We start from the raw sequence: 12,143 nt of genomic DNA, 5'->3' as shown, positions 1-12,143 counted from the left end.
TTTAACTGAATTTACAATTTATGTATTATATGTGTAAGTCCGTTTCTAAATGCTAAGTATTTTCCAATTCACACATTTGAATTGTAAATGCGTGGAAGTAATCGGTGCTAAAAGCTGAAAATCACAACTTTGACAACTATTTATGTATATACTTATACACATATGTACATGTATGTATGTGAGCTCGACCAAAGCCATTCATTCAACTGAGGCGTCATTACAACTTTGCGTCGCCGTTAACTACATAGTTGGTGGGCTGGCCAAATGGCAAAACCAGCGGCTAATTTAATTTTCACGTATTCTAATTTGATTTTCAAATATCACGACCGCTCGCCGCGTCGGTATGTAATGTACTTACGAGTATATACTTATGTACTTAAATCTGCACTCGTCTTAACTTGTGCAGTCTGCTTGATGTGAGGATATACATACATACATACGCACAAGTAAGTACATATTTCCACAATTTTTCTTTTGCATATATTTAAATAAGCATTTTTATACAAATTTCTAGCCTTTCCGATATTATCGGCGTTATGTCACATGGTGCAAAGACACCATGGGTCACTGAATGAATATACCATAAAGGAAGTTGATGCGCTTGATGTGAGCCACAATGTTGGTCTCCGCCATTGCAGGGGGTGCACGGTCAGTTTGACTTGAGAATGACGTAAGTTTTAGAAATTAAAATTAGACATTCTGTTTTCTCATGTTTGTGTGCGCTGACGATAAGAGTAAATGTATCGACAACCTATATTTGTATGTGAGGTGAGGAGGGCTCGTTTGGGTTCAGTAATGACATTTTTACACAAAATCGGAAATTGCAGTAGTAGTTGTTCAGCGAAGATCTCTGATATATTAACAAAAATTATTCGGCGAATTTAAAATCTCCATTTTTAACACGGTATTAATCATCATTTATTTATCCACGAGTATATGTATATCATATTCCGCATTTTCTTCGCAGCTCTGACGTATAAGTGGCTGCATCACTGAGGATACTTGATATGAAAAGGATAACATAGAATAGACGAATCTTAGGGTGTGAGTCGGTCGTTAAAAATGGACGTGTAAGAGGCCACTAAGCGACAAAATACGATTTGTCAGCGGCGCTCGAGTGTTGTCTTGGTTGTTTCTGAATATGTTAAAATAAAAAGCGCTGGCACTCTAATGCTTCATGGCCATTAAATCTTAGGCATGTCCTTGACGATTGTCATTAGAAAATTTGTTTACTAATTTCACTTTCTTTTGCATCGTCCTACGTTTTTATATAATACATAGATAGGATATACATATATACTAGGGTTTGTCGTCTGAAACACATACTTAGGCACATACATACATATATGGTTTCAGTTCTGAATTAGGTAAAGTCCTATTCCAATTCTTACCAGCTCATGTTAATCTAAAATTATCTCATCTTAAATTTATAATATTTATTAATACATTTTGTTATTTTAACCTGAGTAACAGTGGCACCGAATCCGGTTTTAGGAAAGTTAATTTCTCTGCGTTTTTGTCTCTTGTCTCTAAAATACCCATTTAAAACATAATTTAGTCCGTCATCAGTAATTATTTACATAAAAACTTCCAAATGGTTTATTTCTTTTACATTTCCGCAACTCATTTACCAACGGATAGATTTCGACCAAAATATTCGAATTTGCGGATTCAATGATTTCGTAATTAGCGACATCTATTAGCCGCGGAATGTATTTTTTCGAGTCGGTAAGTGAGTTCAATGTGATCGTAAATTTTATTTACGTATGGTTTCAATGATTCCGAAACGGATTCAATGATTAGGCACAATGATTGCAAGAAAATTTTGGATCGAAAACGAATTCTCTGCGGATTCAATGATTAGACCCATTATCTACGAATATAAGAAAATGTTCTCATCCATTTGAGATGGAGTTTCGGTTATACATTTGTTTATATAAGAAGGCATAAGAACGCATACACACAAGCTCAGCTGTAAAAGTTAATTAGCCGTAGCAAAAGTACAACGCAAAAACGCTAAATTAATTTAAAGAAAATACCTGAATGAATAACTTTACAAGTATAATGGAAGCGTTGGAATGAGGTAGCTATTAACTCAATTGTATTAAATTTAACAATAAACTAATAGAATAGGGCTAATTAGAGAATATCTATGCAATGTAAGGTTCATTTTACATACTCGTACATAGTTTAATGTGTGTACATATGTATACTAAAGTCATACGATAACACTAACTTTGGAGACAACTGCTAGACTCATGATTCCGAAAATGATTTTTTCATTCAAATTATTTCTTTCTTGCCTAAAGTTAAAACTCAAAAGAGAAAAACAAACTTTAACGAACATCACCTTATCGTTTCAACACTCGTGGAATGCATATTATGCTTTTACAGCAATTCATTCCATTGCTACAATTTGTGACTCTGTGCGCAAATTAAATGAAATAACAAAGATATCAAATACTCGCATCAAAATAAATATTTACTTTGTTTTAATTCACAAAATATTCACAATCAGCAACTTTTTACAAATTGTGTAGCATACAATAAAGAATCACTTTGTTGCACTAGTTTTTCGGTGATATGACGAAAAATTCGCGAAAGATTCAACGCGAGACGGACTTTGTCTGGAAATGATGGCACTTGATTGGAAATAACTCTAGCTACGACTAAGAGGCAAGTCAAACTGAATGACAGTCTTAGCTGATGGTTGCAACACATTTCGTATATATATATGTATATATATATATGGATATGTACGCACACATTTTATACATAGACATATACAATCATACAATTTTAGATCGACTGTGGTGGATACTGCCATGTTGTGTAGTATCAACGTAGTCAGGAAATTAATAAGTTTTCATCTAGAAATTCATGTCTAAACTCGAACTAATCTTTTAGCAATTGTAGAAAATTTGGATTCAGAAAGGGTGCAATATACCGTGGGTACATCAGTATTCTTGTCTATAAAAACAAGGACAATTTGAATTAGGTATAAATATATCTGCTATGAACTGGTATAAGACCAATGTATTCCTGACGGAAATCTGACAATTATAATCTCGTTGGACCAGTTGCTTGAATGGAAAAATACAGTTGTCTGACTAGTTGGGGTTTCATTTTACCCTTGCAGTGTACTAGCTTGTACACGGTTGATTTCGATGCAGGGTGGTTACCACTTGTCCACAAACATACATACATACATATGTATGGGTGTAAGTACAATCATGCTACATGGAGCTATTGAACTGCTTTTTAATGTTGTGCCGGATTATTTGCTTTCAATTCGTATTTTCTTTATACATTTATACATATTGCTCTCTCTTACAAATACATATGTAAATATGTGTATGTGTGTGTGAGAGCACAGTTTTTATTCCTTGGAATACATATACATACATCAAGCATTGACTCGCTCCGTGTTGAATGGAAAATTACCAGCGCCAATAACAGCTGATGTACTTATAAAAAAAGAATCTCTTGTGTAGTGCAGATGTCATAACGAAAACAAATGCACTAACATTTATAAATATACATATATGTATGTTGTTTTTTCTGGATCAAAAAACAAAACACAGATCTTCTACATAGCCACATACACACATACACCCCTGAAGCTGTGAAGGCGTTAAAACTATTGAGAAGGACCTAGTTAAGCGCCTAATAGCAGACAATTTGATGATTTCGTATGTTATGCACAATGCATACTCCAAGCAAATAGAATTATTGCCTACATTTAGGGTGTGTTCTGTGGTACCGTTTTGTGTTTAAAATGCAATATCTCGAAATTCTTATCAGCATACTTCCTATGCTATTGCAGTCTCTCAATACAATTCGCTGAAAGAGTTTTACATTTACGAGATATTTGCGGGAAATGTGATATTTTATGAGCAACGAGACTCTACATACATACATATGAATTAAGAAACGTATTAGTTTTTATACACACTATAAGAATTAACATACATACTACATATGAATATGTATATGTGTCTGTGTTTGATTTCATATGTGCGTGAGTGCGCGTTGCCTCACATACATTCACTTAACAAATTTACACATAACTCACTATCGAGATAATGTTAATCTGCAAACATGCGTAATACAATAAAAATCGCAAATAAGTTTAGACGCCCCAGTCAACATAATAAAACATCGGTGAATGACTGACAGACAGGCATAGAGGATGAAAAACAACACAACTTTAACGTCAGTAAAATGTAGATTTCTCACAACAACAATTACAGCTGTTGTACATATAGATAAACAGTAACTGCTTTTTGGGCTTCAGGTACACCTTAGTGATTATTATGTACTTAAGTCTATGAGAATATAATCGTAAGCACATATCACGAGATACAAACAGCAGCAGACACGGCAACTAAGAGCGAAAAGATGTATGCATAAATACAGTGGAACTTCTCTACCTCGAATCACCATAATCCACAAAAAAAAAACTTCGAATGAGAGAGACTTCGAGTTATAGAATTTTCATTAAAACATATGCACATACATAGTTTTTCTAAAATTTGAAAAAAAAGATTTAAACCCAGCTTTATTTATTTACTTCTCATAAAGTTTTATGTGCACTCGTCAAACCTGTATTCTGTAAATTTGTTTACTGCAGTTTGCTATTTTTTGGCTCTTGACGTCTGTATCCCATGCCTTTGTCACATGATTTATTCAATCCATAAGTGTAATATAATATTTTTTGTTCGCTTCTATACGATTGAGAAAGTCTCTCTGCGATTCTGCCTCGATAGTAAAATTTTTAATTATGTGTTATGCCTTGGTCGAAAAGTTCGATTTATGGAAGAAAATTTGTATGTAATTTGGGTTCTACTGCCAATTCAAGAGTTCGAGTTAGAGAAGTTCCACTGTATGTTTATGCATAAATACAGTGAATGACAGGCTGGTTGAACAGGCCCTTAGGATGTACAATATATAAATATCGTCTTAAGGTTCTGGCTCAATGAGCGCTTTTACTTTGGAACCACATACAAAAATTTCAAATTGAATATGACACTACTTTGAGACTGTTGACAAATCATTGTCAACATATGTACATCTTATAAATGCGACTTGGATGCTGAAACAACCCGATAAACACGCATACATATGTGTTTGCATGCTAATTGAATTGATTTGAATTATTGCGTGTTGAAGCATCAAACTAGTCGATACACTAGTACTAATATAATATACTTGTTTATAATAGTGTAATCATTTAACGTCGCAAACGTATGGCAATATAGCGAAATAGCAATATCGTAACAGCTGTTGATTTTTGCATGCATTTTATTTTACGACAATCTTGCAAATAGTGGCAACCAGGGCAAGTTTACGCAATGCGCAATCAGCTGATAATTCAAAGCGTTTATTTGGTTTAAAAGATAAGATTAAAAGATAATTTGAGGTACTATTAAAATATTTATGTGTTATTAACTCATTTTACATTCCACGATTTTATTTCAGAAACCAACAACACAAAGATTTTATGATAAAATATCAGACATATAGCAATATTGCCACAGAGCGCTCATTTAACTTATATTGCCTTGTTGGCAATTTGCCATTTTTATATAATTGCGACGTTAAATGAGTACCACTAATATCGTTTGAGCTAGTATTAAAAACACCAGAGTTATAAGAATTTCGGGTAATTTACAAATTAATTTTTAATATGATTTTAATGTACGTATATCAATTAGTATATTCCACTTTGTCGAACAAACTGTTTAGAAAATGAACAAATGCTAGAAATAAACCGTTATACATCGGAAATCAAAAAGAGGAAATCAGCAGAAAAATTAAAGAGAATTTTAAGAAAATAATGACAAACCTATAATGTTAATGTTGGTAAAAGAATACATATTAACTTCATATTTATATGCATACTCATAAATACGAGTACAAAAGTATACATACATGTGTATGTATACATATGTATGTGTATGTTTTATAAAATTTTGGGTTAGGTCAGGGCAGCGCCGCCAATAGCGCGTACTCTTCTCAACTCCGGTCAGCTCTATGCGGATAGCAAGAAAGCAAGAGAACTGAGAATGAGATGAAAATAAACGAAGTCTATACACACAGCTGAATCAATTTTAGGTCGCTTTTCGTAGGAAAGAAGAGAAATACAATAATTTTTGGGGTCTACCAAGAAAATTAAGTATCAGACCAATAACTCTGAATGACTTAATTTTATTTCAAGCGAGAAAAACAAGTTCATAGGCGTGATTGCTTGTAGGCTTTCTCAGCTGGCAAAAGTATTTGATTGAAGAGCGCGCTTTGTGTCGAAATAGTAATTAAATTTACATATGGATGTAAGTGGGGAGATTACATTCGAGTATAAACCTTAAATTTCGAGTTGTCTTTTGGTAAAATAAAGCATATGTACGTAGATTTGTAATCGTAGCTTCTGAAGAAATCTAACATAGGTTATTAAGAAGTAAATTAAGATTTACTTGCAAATTGATTTAATTGTTGTCGAAATCTGGCGTGTCACCCTTATTACTGGGATACAATGCTTTAAAACAACACATCCAAAATCTCCAAAAAGCCTTGTTAATTATAATTATTATTTAATTTTGCTTTAATGACCAACGAACTTAACATTCTCTTGGCGTTTAGTAGCATTTCGAATATGTTTATAAGTTTTCGTATTGTCCTCGTATGACGTAATCCTTCATGTACATACATATACATATACACAACCGATGGTATATTTGTATATGTACTTGTATATAAGCATGCTAACTTTGCAGTTTTCCATCCGCCTCATTATTGGTTTAAAACCTTTGGTGTCAAATTTCCCTTATTCATTAAAATAATGATATTATCTTGGCAAGAGTGTGTTATCGTACCACCGACTTATTGATAAAATGCGTCAGTGACTGACAAGCGCATTGCTTTACTTTATTTCAAAATGTGTTAAACGTATTAATGGCCATTCACTGTTCCCTAGAAACGCATTCAAAAGGTACATTAAATTATTATTGTTGTTGTTGCCATTATTGTCGTCGATTCGTGCTAGCAATCGGTCATCCGACTAAACAATCAAGTAATCAACCAACCCAGCGATTGAACAATTATGCAACCATACGAAGAAAGCTCTCCTCGGTGTTACACACATATGCACACGCCTGGTACTCGTACAATAAGTACTACGTCGTAGTCACGTCTAGTATTTTCTGACTGAAATCGAACTAGGCATTATTAAACGACTTGTGTGGAGAGTTGTAGCATCTATGGACGAGTCGGCTGACTAGTCGGGCTTGAAGCTCATGCTGGTTGGAATGCAGTTGTATATTTTGTTATCATTGTGTACTATATATTTGCAATAAATGCTAAAATACGGCGAACAGGTTGCATACTGATTGCTTTAAGGGCGTTCGTGAATATTGCAAAACCAACTATGACTTTTAATAGGCATTTATTTTTGTTATTGTTTTCGTTTTCATTGTCGTTTTGTGTCTACTATTGGTAAATACCCTACAGTAAGTCGGTAAGCTGTACTGACAGCTATGCGGGATCTTATGGTATTTATTTTAAATATACATATATAGTATATATAATTTTAATTCAAATCTAAGGAATTATTTACTACATTTGTCAAGTAATGTTATTTTTTTATTTTAATAATATTGTAAAAGCGAAAGGTCCCAAAGTGCGCATGGTAGGGTACCTGCATATGAATGTATGCATGTATATGAAATACAAAGAAATAATATTAAGATAAATTGTTTAACGAGCAAATGCAGTGGTAATCACACACATTCACACATATGCATGTATATAAATATAAATTGAATCAGGGCTTTCGACACTTAATTATTCTTGAAATGTACTACAGTGACAGTTGAGAAATTGAGGACCTAATATTTTTATGAATTGCTTTAGTATTAAAAAATTATTAATTATAATTATTTGTACTGAGTTTGAGTTTTCTTCTCCTTAATACAAAGTATCTGATCCGAATTAGTTGCTAATTATGTTTGGGTTTATAAAGTAATATGTAAATAATATTTTCAAGTTGCTGCAGTGCCCCACTTTACTACTGCACAAAGACACTTTTGAGGTTTTGAGATTCTCTCTCTAACCAAAAAAACTGGTTTACATTATTTTTCTTTTCTACAGTTACTGTCAAGTAAATATTGGGGATATTTAAATTTTTAAGTTAGCAAAACTATTTAAAAACTAGTAAGGAAAGTTCGGATCCAACTGAACATTATATACTCTTGCAATATATTGATATAGTTTTATTAAGATAACACACAAATTTACCCATAAATTCGGCATAAAGTTTAATAAAATAACGAAAATCGTCATATATAGTATGTGAGGGCTGAGGTAATTCCTGAACCGATTTCACTCATTTTCATGTTATGGCCCGATTTTAATAATTTTTGGAACAGAAACACACTATTAGAAGAAAAAGATTCCCTCTGAATTAAATTAAAATATCTGAAAGATTTACCGTTATGAAAAATTACCTTAGCCACTGGTTCTTCATGTTCAATATCCGGGGCCTTAAAAAGTTATAGTCCGATTTCGGCAATTTTTTCACAAGTAGTGCCACAGATCATATACAGTATTTGTGTAAAGATTTATTTCGCTATCTTCATTGGTTCCTTATGTATATATTATAAAGTAAAGGAATAAGATGAAATTCAAAATTGAGTTATGTGTTATCAAGGTGTCAAGAAAATATTATATACCGAATTTCATTCGAATCGGTCGAGTAGTTCCTGAGATATGGTTTTTGACCCATAAGTGGGCAACGACACGCCTATTTTCCGATTTCTTTCATTTTTGGACTGTATAAGGAAATGGTTAAAAGAAACGACTGCAAAATGTTTGGTTTATACAGTTTTTTTTTGCAAGATATATACAAAAAACCTAATTGTACTAAATTTTACTTTTATAACTTTATTTATGGCTTAGTTATGACACTTTATGTGTTTTCGGTTTTCGTAATTTTGTGGGCGTGGCAGTGGACCGATTTTGCCCATCTTCGAAAGTAATGCCAATTTTTACTCCAGTTATCGCTTGCACGGACAGACGGACGGACGGACAGACATCCGGATTTCAACTACACTAGTCATCCTGATCATTTATATTTACATAACCCCATATCTAATTATTTTATTGCTGGGTAATCAAACAACCGTTATGTGAACAAAACTATAATACTCTGTGTAACATGTTGCGAGAGTATACTTATGGTTTATGTAATAAAATTGTGTTTCTTATGATGAGAGGACAATTTTAAAGAAACACAATTTCTTTGAAACAAAATGTGCGTATATCATCTACTAAACCATCTGACTCAATGACGCAAATAAATACATATGTCTCAGTGGTGTCTGAATTTCGAATTCAAAGCATACATTTAAATTTTTGGCGTATTCTCAGCTACTAAAAATAACCGACCGACATAAAACAAAAACAAACTGAAACAAGTAAGGAAGACCTAAGTTCGGGTGTCACCAAACATTTTATACTCTCGCAATTTATTTATTTAATTTTATTAATATCAAACAAACAATTTGACTCACATATCCGGCATATATATGGTATATAGTCCATTGAAAGATTGATAACCCTAATATTAACTATATGTGAGATAGGGGAAGTTATGACCTGATTTCACTCATTTTTGTCACGGAGACCTATTATTAGAAGAAAAATATTTTCTCTGAATTTCTTCAAAATATCTGAGAGACTTACTTATATTTTCGGTAAAAAAATTTGTTAGAAGCACCGAGTCCTCATATTCGATATATAGGGTCTTGAAAACTTATGGACCGATTTCGATGATTTTTAGAAGGGCGATATCACTCTTCAAATGCAGTATGTTTGCAAAGTTCTGCACCGATATCTTCACTAGTGCTTACGTTATATATTGTAAAGTACACGATTCAGATCGACTTCAAAGTTGTGGTATATGGGAAGTAGGCGTGGTTGTGATCCGATTTGGACAATTTCACAACATATCATTGGGAAGCTAGGAAGATATTATAAACCGAATTTCATTGAAATTATTCGAGTAGTTTCGGAGATATGGTTTTTGACAGATCAGTGGGCGGAACCACGTCCATTTAAAATTTTGTATACCTTTTTGAGTGCAGCTCTTTTGTACCATCTTTATAATGACATTTAAGGTTTCTGGTGGATTTCCTTACTGAATTTAAGCATTTTTAGTAGTTTTCAACATAAACTTTTTATGGGAGGTGGGCGTGGTTATAATCCGATTTCCTCCATTTTTGGACTGTATAAGACAGTACAGTAAAAGAAACGACTCTAGAAAGTTTCCTTGATATAAATTACATCCACATATGCCCTTCATAGTGCGATCCTTCATACAAAAATTTTACTTCAATAGCTTAATTTATGACTTAGTTGAGCTCTTTATATGTTTTCGGTTTTCGCCATTTTCTCTCTTAGCAACTTTGTTGCGAGAGTATAATAAGCAGACAATTTGTAAAAATGCGGACAATTTTGGTGCGTTAAGCATTTCTATTGTATTGTATATAAACAATTTATTAAGCATGTTATGTAATGTTGAACTTTTCAGCTTCCAACTCACATAGTCTCTAAAAGGCACATCTGCAATTTTAATAAGCAAAACTTAAATAATCAAAAAAGAGAAAAAGAAACCAAAAAATTTATGTTTATAATTATGTTTATAATCGTACTTGTGTATGCATACACATATTTACGTACATATATATATATTTACAGACACACACATTTAACTGGGCACTTTCAATCTTCATTTAAATATGTATATATTCGAAAAATTTGACATACTAATATACATATGTACATGTATTGCGTTTTCGTCACTTGTACTACTTACATATATATTATTATGAACTCACCTTCACAGCTGTTTTCGGCTGAAACAGCTTAACAATCTTATCGTCAACAAACTAAGTTTTTTGCAAATATTGACGCTTATTGGAGTTTTAGATTTTGGTCGACTGTTTTTCGCCGCTATGATTTGGCGACTGTTCACCTCGGACGTTGGACTTAACTTTGAAAATTCACGTTTTCTTCTAAGGGATTTTTACAAATGTACGAAGGGGATATATTCTTGCCTTTTGCGGTTGTCCTCGTTTTTAAATCTGTATTTACATACATATGTATGAATATTTCTCTCAACGTTAGTTTGTAAACACTCGCGCTCTTTTGAAAACAAATATTTGTGTGCTCTCCCTGGTATTTTAGCCGACCAGCAGAACTGTCATTCGCACGTTTTTCCTTCTGGAGTCAATGTCAATTTTACTGCTTCTTTCTTATATTTAGCACAGTTTTTCTAACTGTTTATTACACATGTATTTCATCCAAACACAAATCCATATATATGTACACATAGGTGAATCAACCAATGGACACTTTGCGGCACATAAAAAATCTTCACTTAGCGGTTTACATTTTAAATTCTACAAAGAATACATTTGCCTTTGAGACCCCCGAAGTTGATTAAAATGTTTTGATTTGTTTTTGTTGCCTTTACTGTTAACTGGACGCATAACAGTGCGTGTTGTGGTAGTTGTAGGATCGGCAAAGCATTTAAAAAAAACTCACTGCACAACTGAATATTATCTTCTTTTTGACTTTTATTGCGACGCTTCTGAACTGCACTTAGTCCACTGCACTTTCACAAACACGTTCTTTGTTGTCTTTTTAGTTTATTTCACGAAATTTCGTTTAAATATTCCTGCTATCGCAAATGGCATTACAACGCTGGGCTGACCTGCGTACTCCCTTTGCCCACGTTCTGATAGGCAGTTTCGATTTTCCGCAAGATATGCTCGGCTGACGCACTCAACAATAGTGGACGGAGGCAGGGCAGCGAATTCGCTGACTACTTTATACTGGCCAAACAAATACCGTATTCACAAATAAAAATGTAGAGACAATTCCCTTTTCGTGGGCTTAAATATAAATTCAAATTGAAGTAAATTGTTTAGACTTTTCCGACACTAATGTGAATGTGGTAATCAAAAATGGTGCTTCAGGTGTCTCACCGCTGTACGAATTATAACCGCGTTTAAACAAGTATAAAATATTACTGAATTCATTTCTACTCCCAGCTGAGTATTTGTACGAATTGCGAGCAAAGTGAC

General features: G+C 33.3%; 1 protein-coding gene across 2 annotated transcripts in view; it reads right to left on the bottom strand.

Annotated features, from left to right (window-relative positions):
* LOC105221370 (SET and MYND domain-containing protein DDB_G0277331) overlaps positions 1-12,143 on the bottom strand; it is a 26,632-nt gene extending 14,489 nt beyond the window's left edge. Inside the window, exon 1 of one of the 2 annotated variants that reach the window (XM_011198312.3) lies at positions 10,893-12,143. The gene's annotated coding sequence lies outside the window, so the exon portion shown is untranslated. The remainder of the gene's footprint in view (positions 1-10,892) is intronic. The other variant, XM_011198309.3, reaches the window with a different exon arrangement.

Source organism: Zeugodacus cucurbitae, chromosome 6, assembly GCF_028554725.1.
Source record: "Zeugodacus cucurbitae isolate PBARC_wt_2022May chromosome 6, idZeuCucr1.2, whole genome shotgun sequence".
Lineage (NCBI taxonomy): Eukaryota > Metazoa > Arthropoda > Insecta > Diptera > Tephritidae > Zeugodacus > Zeugodacus cucurbitae.
Note: the sequence above shows the minus strand (reverse complement) of the source record. Positions and strands in the feature narration are given on the sequence as shown.